The sequence below is a fragment of the Diabrotica undecimpunctata genome, chromosome 1 (genome assembly GCF_040954645.1).
Source record: "Diabrotica undecimpunctata isolate CICGRU chromosome 1, icDiaUnde3, whole genome shotgun sequence".
In the NCBI taxonomy this organism is placed as follows: domain Eukaryota; kingdom Metazoa; phylum Arthropoda; class Insecta; order Coleoptera; family Chrysomelidae; genus Diabrotica; species Diabrotica undecimpunctata.
The window spans coordinates 191,637,567-191,646,453 of record NC_092803.1 but is presented as its reverse complement, the minus strand read 5'-3'; positions in this window follow the sequence as shown (position 1 = coordinate 191,646,453).

Sequence of the window (8,887 nt, the reverse complement as noted above, 5' to 3'; positions counted from 1 at the left end):
AGCGTATATACCATAGTGTTGGTGAGCGGTATCCTCATTGTCCTGTATTTTTGTTTCCATCTTTTTAAAGCACTTTCGAGGTATATTTTAAATAAAGTGGGGGACAGACATCTTTGCTTTAATCGTTTTGATGTTATAAATCCTGTTGTTATTTGTGTCCCTGTTTTTATTTTTGTTATTGGTTGGTTGTATAGCACTTTGACGGCTTTTATTAATTCTATATTAATATTCGTGCTTTCCATTGATTGCCACAGCTTCTTCAGTGGAACGCTGTCGTGGGCTTTCCGTAGGTCGACGAATAACATATGAATCTCTTGATTCCGTGCCATCTTTTTTTCTATTATCTGGGTTAAGGAGAAAATGTGGTCAATAGTGGATCGACCCGTATGAAATCCTGCTTGTTCTTCTGCTTCATAATCTAAGTATTCTCTCTCGATTCGATTCTTTAAAATCTTTCCATATATTCGACTCATAGATCCGGTTACAGCTATTCCTTGGTAATTGTCACAATTATTTTTATCACCCTTTTTATGTATAGGTAAAAAGGTATGATATCTTCCATTCCGTAGGGATTTCGCTTCTGTTTATGCATTCTTGAAATAGTTGTCTAAGACATTCGTACAATTTGTTCGTTCCGTACTTAAACAATTCATTGTATATCCCCTGGTCCGGGTGCTTTGTTCCTTTTCAGCTGTTTACATACATTTTTAATTTCCTCTGTTGTTAATCTTATTGGCGAGCCGACTATTGAAATTCTATCTTGGTTTTGATTTTTATGTTCTTGAAATTCGACTCTATTCTCTACCAAAAAATCTTTGAAATACTCTTCCCAGTCTTCAGGTTTTATGCTCTGTATTACTTCTTGATTCTTTTCTTTTCTCAATTTTTTTACCAGTTTTCAGCTTTCTGTGCTTCTGGTTCCTCCTAGATAAGTATTTATTCGTTGGCAGTTTCTTTCCCAAGACTGGTTCTTCTTCTTAGAGATTTTCCTTCGTACTTCTGCTTGTTTTTCTTTATATTTTATTTTGTCTTGTAATGATTTGGAGCTTAAATATTTTTGGTATAGTTTTCTTTTACATTTTCACATTTACGAATTGCATGCATTCTGCGACAATCATTTAGCGACAAGACAAATGTTTCGGGAAAGATTTGAATTTCTTATAGAATGTTTATGTTGTGATGATAAAATGTCTAGACTAGACAGAAAAGAAACCGACCTATTAGTAGCCATTCGTGAAATATGGGATGATCTTATACAGAACTGCAAAACGTCCTATAAGCCTGGATCATACCTAAGAATCGACGAGCAGCTGCTGGCTTTTAGGGGAAGATGTCTTTTCCGGATGTATATCCCAAACAACCCAGCCAAATATGGACTGAAAATAGTAATGCTGTGTGACCTAGATACCAAATATATGTTCGATGCAGAATTATATTTAGCAAAGGGAACTAAAACCAATAGACTGACTTTAGGAGATTATTATGTAAAACAATTAAATCAGGGTGTATACGGAAGTAACCGTAACATAACCATGGATAATTAGTTTACGTCAGTACCGCTAGCATCAGAGCTCTTAAAACCTTACAATTTAACTGTAGTTGGTGCTCTACCGCAAAATAAAAGAGAAATACCGCCCGAGATGATAAATCTCAAGAATCGTGAAATTGGTCATTCCTTATTTTGCTTCGATGGTGAAAAAACAATGATATCCTATAAGATACAAGTACCTAAATAAGTCTGTGCTTCTTCTGTCTACAATCCACAACGGTCTAGTAAAATGTGATCCAACTGGAAAGCCAGATATCATTAAATTTTATAATGCAACCAAGTACGGAGTAGACACATTTGACCAAATGTGCGAAAACATGAACATCTCCAGAAAAACAAGAAGATGGCCTCTTTGTCTGTTCTGTGCACGTCCATGGTTTTATGGCATGATAAATAGAGCTTGTATAAACTCTTGGATAATTTATAATCATAACCGACAACGACAGCAGCAAAAAACCATCACTAGAAAAAAATTTAGGGTCATTTTGTCTGAACAACTGACGAAACCTTGGCTACAGCATCGTGTAAACTTTGGCCAACTTTGAACCGCTCTATAAAGTTGTTTATTGAAAATATTTTAAATCTGGTGCCGCAGCAAGAACGAGTATGCACTATTGTGTCAAAACGTGCCTTGTGTCAAGTGTCAATTTTGTCCGTTTAAAAAATGACAACCCATCATTGCGAGCACTACCGACGTCCATTTTTTTGTGAACATCGCGCCCTTTGTTGTCAGCAGTGTAGTTCTAAAATGTTGAATTTATGATTTTATTTTTGTGATTTTTAGGTTTTAGAAACATGTCTTAGTCAAAATAATTTTTAAAATTAAGATAAATCAAATACTTTTTCAGTGACCACATTTTTTTCCCAGCGTAGTGACGGGTTTTAACCCTAGTACCCTCGAAAAATCGAATCTACGGCCAAAAAACATAAAACAACGTCAAGGTATCGAGGGGACATAAAAGTGTACTTATACTCAAGCCCCCTGGCTCCTAGAGTACCTAATAATAATAAGTGAAATCCAAATTTGCATCTCATTTAGTATGAAATAATTTTTCTTGTAGGCACTCGCATATATTTCGTTCTATTGATATGTAATCAGTACTTAATAACTACTTTTTGTTCCCACGATTTATTTACACCTACTACTACAACCAACGTTATTTAGCTCGAACGTAAGCAAAGCAACGCGGCTAGTAGTAAAATCAATCACCCACGTGTCTGTGACGTCACGACGACCAATTGCAATCCCGTGCCGCCCATAGATTAATTACACGACCGGTAAAGCCGTTCGCCGTGTTGCCAGGTGGGCAGTAAAAATGAAAAAACGTAGAAGCCATGAATCCTGACTCTGCGTTTTCGTATATAGGTCGAACGAAGCCTGTTTGCTTGTTGTTGGTGTTGGTATTGACCTCGCTCCCTTTGTCAGCTATGTAGGCTTGACAAACAGGTTATTTTGGCTTTAAAACAAATTGTGACAACGTATGACATCTAAAGGACCGTTGGGATGCGAAAACAAAATAAATAGTGATGCGTTATAAATGAATTGTAATAAACTGCTCGTCAAAAGTAAGTAAGCTCGTAAAGATATTACTAGAAAGCAGAAACAAGCGTTTAAAACAAGTTAATTTTCAAACCTTATTGGGAAACAATTCTATAAGTATTTTGAAATTAAGAAACATCAGTGTGTCTGTTTTATGTCAAAAATCTAGCCAGGCAAAAGATGGAAAAATTAAAATCAAATTAAACAATAGCTTTTTTAATATACATTCCTCCATGCTGTGTTATCTGAACTTTAAGATAAAAACATATGTGATATTTTGTTGATCGAGAAAACTCACTACGGAACCATAAGACGGATACCAAAGATAAATGATATGAAACTACTTAGTTTTAGAAAGTTATTTTCAGCGAAAGGGTAGTTGAACTAACAAATAAACTACTTAGGAACCCTGCATAGCCCAATTGTGGAAAATGCACGCGTTTTCCTTGCATCGGGAACATTGCTATGCTTTGTGCCCTCCAAATAAAATTTGGCAGGACCCTGGTCTACCTGGCCTGTCGGCTATACGACCGTTAACGAATCCACTGCCCCTACGAGTTCGACACCAAAGCGAAGGTGCCACGACACGTATGCAGGAAACGTTTCGTGGGGCTCCACCTTCCCCGTAGTACCTGTGTTGCGATTACCTCACCTACCCGTTATCCCACCGGGCGGATAGGCGAAGCAGGCAGAGGAATTCCACCTCGCACGTAGATAGGTCGCCGCCGAGGATCTCTCCTGATGAATGGAAAGAAATCGAAAAAAAAATTCTTCAGCGTTGGAATTTTCCTAGATGTTTTGGTCCCATCGATGGGAATCACGTTATTATTAAGAGACCTCGGTGTTCTGGTTCAGTCTACTTTAACTTTAAAAAAACCCACAGTATAATATTGTTTGCAATGGTTGATGACGGATGTATTATCTCTCCCACGTTATCCAATATATACTGCTGCACTGCTGAACATAGGCTTCCCTCAGTTTTTTCCAGTGTTCTCTACACTGGGCCGCTTGTATCCAGTTTCCCGCTACACGTTTTATATCATCGGTCCATCTAGTCGGTGGTCCGGAAGGAGGAATATCAGTCGGAAAAATCAGCAATCTCCGCTATGCTGACGACACTTTAGTACTAGCATCATCAACAAATGACCTTGAATATATCATGAACAAACTAGATACTATTAGTCGTGAATATGGACTTAAAATTAATTTACAGAAGACCAAGTAATGAAATACGAAACGTAGCGGGGTTTGAAGTGGTAAACCGTTTCAATTACTTAGGTTCTGTTATCACAAACAACGGTGGATGCAAAGAAGAGATATGTCGACGCCTTACAATGGCGAGATCAGCAACGGTCAAATTTACTAAAATCTGGAAAGATACGGACATAACCAGGAACACGAAACTGCGCCTAGTACGGACGCTTATCTTTCCTATCGCTACGTAGGCGTCAGAAACTTGGGTCATCAAAAAATCCGACTCACGACGTATAATGGGCCTTTGAAATGTGGGTGTATTGTAGAATGATGCGCATACCCTGGACAGCACATCGCACAAATGTCTCAATATTGACAGAATTCGACATCAATACTAGGCTTACCACAATCATTAACCAAACTATATCGAGGTACTTTGGATACATTACCAGACTAATGGATGGCATGGAGAGGTTGGTGGTTGAAGGCAAGGTAGATGGTAAAAGAACTCGAGGAAGATCGCCACTCCGATGGTCAGACCAATTAAGTGCGCTACCGGTTACTCTCTGTCTGAGACAGCACACCGCACCCAGGAGAGAGAATAATGGGTAGCAACCATTCGTCAAATACCATAAAGTCACCACATCCTTACGAAGGATAAAGGATAGAGGATTAGGAGGATGGTTGATGACGATTACTGCTTCACTTACATTGACATAGGTGCAAATGGCCGAACAAGCGATAGTGCTATATTTCCAGGAAGTACTTCGAATATTGTGATGGAAATAAGACTCTTGGATTGCATGAACATGGCATTATAAAAAAATATTCAACTATCGCCTTTCCCGTGCCAGAAGAGTCGTAGAAAACGCTTTTGGCATACTGGTATGGCGATTCAGAATATTTTCAAGACCCATTGATTTTTCACCGGAAACTATCTATAAAGTCATTTGAGCTGCTTGCACTCTTCATAACTCGCTACGACAGACTGATCCAGGTAACTTCATGCCACAGCAAGCAGTGGATAGAGAAAACATGAATGCTGGAAATATGACAACTGGACTTTGTACGGAATATACCAATATTGTGCAGTCAAAACATCACAAACCCTGGACTACCAAAGGTATCCGCATATCAGCCAAGAATATGCGTTCACTAGTGTATATCAAGAAATTTACTACCAACGTCTTTGTCACTGAATATATCTTCAAGTACAGAGGAACCTATCTAAAACTTATCCAAACAGCTAAAAAAAGGTACTATCACAATCGTCTGGGAAGCTCTAAAAATGTTGCAAGAAAAACTTGGTCCATAATAAACGATCTTCGAAATAAAACTAACACAGGTCAAACATTTTCTCTACCAAATCCTGAAAATCTAAATTAATACTTCGTTAATGTGAGTAAAAATATAACATTAACTATTTTGCTACAAGATCCTATTTCCTATCTTCCCAATTCAGAAAAGGTCTCGAACTCATTCTTTGTAAGGCCAGTTAATAAATCTGAACTGATCCAAAGAATCAGTAGCATCAAAAGCAAATCTTCCTGTAGTACCGATGGACTATCCATAAAATTTTTTGTAATCTCCCAAAAAATGTGTTGGAAGTCCTGGTCTCACTAAGTAACGATTCCTTTGAAAAAGGTATATTTCTAGAGTGCCTAAAGACAGCCATTATTATTCCTCTTCATAAGGGTGGTGAAAAATCTAATGTCTGCAACTATAGACTGTCATCGAATGGTATAGTCTGTGGACTAATACGCATTTCGATGCGCATCGCCCCGCCTCGAATTTTCCCATTGGCTTTTGACCTGGAAATCCCTATTTATCGCTCGAACAGTGCATATAAATATTGGCGATTTTCAGGTCAGTCCCTCGCGGGCTCTCCGAGAGCTTAGTGCTCTCGGGACTCTGCTCCTGTTCTATTTTCCATACTCTGTGGCTGAGAGTTATTTTCAACTTTAACTTGGTGTTTTTATTTCGACAATCCTTTGTCATGTAAGAAAATATCTTGTCTTTCTCAAGACAAGCCATCGGAAGACCACTGTACCATGTACCATTTTCGACGAGGAATTTGTTGTGTAAGAAATATCTTGCCTTTTTCAAGGCAAGACACCGAAGATATAAATATTTTCCAAGTCCATAACCCGAAAATGGACTTAAGTAGAGGAGCTCTCGACAGTATATTCGAAGCCCTCTATAGAGCACCCGGAGACAACAGAAGGTGGTTAGACCCTTATTTGTTCCCCGAGGTGACAAGACCTATTGCCTTACTAGCGGTCCTATCCAAAATTATTGAGAGACTTATAAAAGCCCGACTTATGTCCATCTCGTTGAAAACAACATTTTATCACAAAGTCAGTCAGTTTCAGTTTTTTATCTAATAAATGTACCAGCGATGGTATGTTTTCTGTACTACATGAGGTCTATCAAGCACTAAACAATAATCTTTATACTGCCACTGTTTTTTGTGACTATGCCAAAGTTTTTGATTGTGTAAATCACGACATTTTGATAAAAAACTCAATTTCTACGGAATTCGAGGTATTTCTTTGAATTGGTGCTAATCTTACTTGACGAATAGGAAACAATTAATTAGAGCAAATAATACTGACTAATGTCTCAAAAGCATTGTATGTGAAGTATCACAAGGTTCAGTACTGGGTCTTCTACTTTTCCTTATCTTTATAAATGACATCACTAACTTAAAAATCGATGGAAAAATTTTTCTTTTTGCTGATGATACCAGTATTACCTGGAGGAACTTTAATATTGCAACTCTTCATGCAATTATAACTGCTGATCTACTTAAAATAAAAACCTGGCCCGACTCTAATTTATTTCTTTTAACGTGGATAAGACAGTAGCATTATCCTAGAAAGGAGCTCTTCAACCCTTGCTTCTTAATAGCAGCCAGATCAGTATAGTTAATTCTGTAAAATGTCTTGCTATGCAATAAGATCTGATTCAAAGGAAATCAATTGAGCGTCTTCCAAAATAAAATATTTTTCTTTGTTCGAGTCTTATCTTCGATATGGCCTTCCGTTTTGGAGCTCAAGTACAGCTGCCCAATCTGATGTTATTTTGAAATTACAAAAAAGAGCAATACGGTATCTTTTTGGCCTCAGTACAATAACATTGCAGAAGCTTCTTCAAAAATCACGGGATTTTAACTCTTCCCTCTTTATATATTATAGAAACTGTTTGCTTAATTCGTAAACATCTACATATTTTCCCAGCAAGACCTAATCATGACTACTCCACCATAAATTCAACCTTTGATATGTATTTACCGATCCCGTCCAATGAATTAGTAAAGAAATTTGTATTATATTCGGCAAAAAATTATACAACCATCTCCCTTTGCAACTTAAATCTACAACTTCTTTCCTTAAGTTACGTAAATTGACAAAAGCCTATCTATCTGAAAGACCATATCATTCAGTGGAAGAGTTTCTTAATGAATATTTAAGAAATTACAGTACCTTTAGGTACAAGCAACTAAAGTATTTTTATATATATTTGGGTATCACATGAAGCAACCTAAACTTATTCGTAAACTAGTTCGTAAGGTTTTATTATGCAATTAGCAATTTAGTTCAATTTTACAATGGATTGTATATTTCATTATCTTTTATTTTGTGATATTGACGATTTATGTAATTTTAGTAAATTTTAATTGTTATTGTTATTTTTTTGGCTTTTTGTAAGCTTTGTCCATAAAATTGTACAATTTTCAGTGACAAGCAAATTTACAAGAAAATCCTCTGCCTTGGCAATGGGAGAAATCTGGAATAACTGCCTAAAATTTTTTGCTTACTTTAATACACTCATGGACAAAAATATCGAATATTTTGGAATTTTCAATTTTTTGTTTTTTCAAAATAAATTTTTTTCAATCACGTCGTTTATTGTAAAATAGAGTTTATTTTAACAATGTTTAATAAACAATTTTAAGTTTTTATGCGAAAAAAAAATTGTGAAAAAAATAAATATTTAATATTAGGTTAATAAGGTTATTTTACTCTAAACTTAAATGATAATTTAAATTGCTTAAACAAGTCATTTTAACTGAAAGAAGTGCATGATGAGTAACGAGTATTCCCCCTCTAGCTCTTAGTACTGCTTGCATCTTTCTCAGGATGCTTGCAAGTAAATTTTGGACATATCCTTGGGAAATTGCATTCCATTCATCCTGTGCAGCAAGCTGAAGCTGCTCTATAGTATTTGAAATGGGATTTCTTTGTCGTATGCTGCGTTTTAGGTGATCCCACATGTGCTCTATTGGATTTAAACCCGGGCTAAACGGTAGCCAATCCAATCTTCGAATTTGGACCTCGTCAACATAATTACTTACTATGGCAGCGGCATGTGGTCGAGCATTATCGTGCATTAACGTTAATCTTTCATATCCACTGTAACCAATATATGACAAAACATGATCTTGCAGGATGTTTTAAACGTAAGAATCACCAGTCATCCGTCCAATCACTCCCACAAGTGCGGTACGTCCCTCCCAACTAATACCTTCCCAAAGAATTATGCCATCAACTCCAAAACTAACGGTCTGGGTGAGACTACAACTGGCAAATCGTTCTCTAACT